Source organism: Etheostoma cragini, chromosome 19 (assembly GCF_013103735.1).
Source record: "Etheostoma cragini isolate CJK2018 chromosome 19, CSU_Ecrag_1.0, whole genome shotgun sequence".
In the NCBI taxonomy this organism is placed as follows: domain Eukaryota; kingdom Metazoa; phylum Chordata; class Actinopteri; order Perciformes; family Percidae; genus Etheostoma; species Etheostoma cragini.
The window spans coordinates 547,217-547,449 of NC_048425.1; positions in this window are offsets into that span (position 1 = coordinate 547,217).

Consider the following 233-nt stretch of genomic DNA (forward strand, 5'->3'; position numbering starts at 1 on the left):
AAGACACACACACACACACAGACACACACAGACAGTAAGACACACACACACACACAGACACACACAGACACACACAGACACAAAGGCCGACTCACAGAGACACACACAGACAGACACGAAGGCCGACACACACACATACACAGACACACACAGACAGACACACACACACAGGCCAGCACAAAGGCTGACACACACACAGACAGACACACAGGCAAACACACACACACACACAC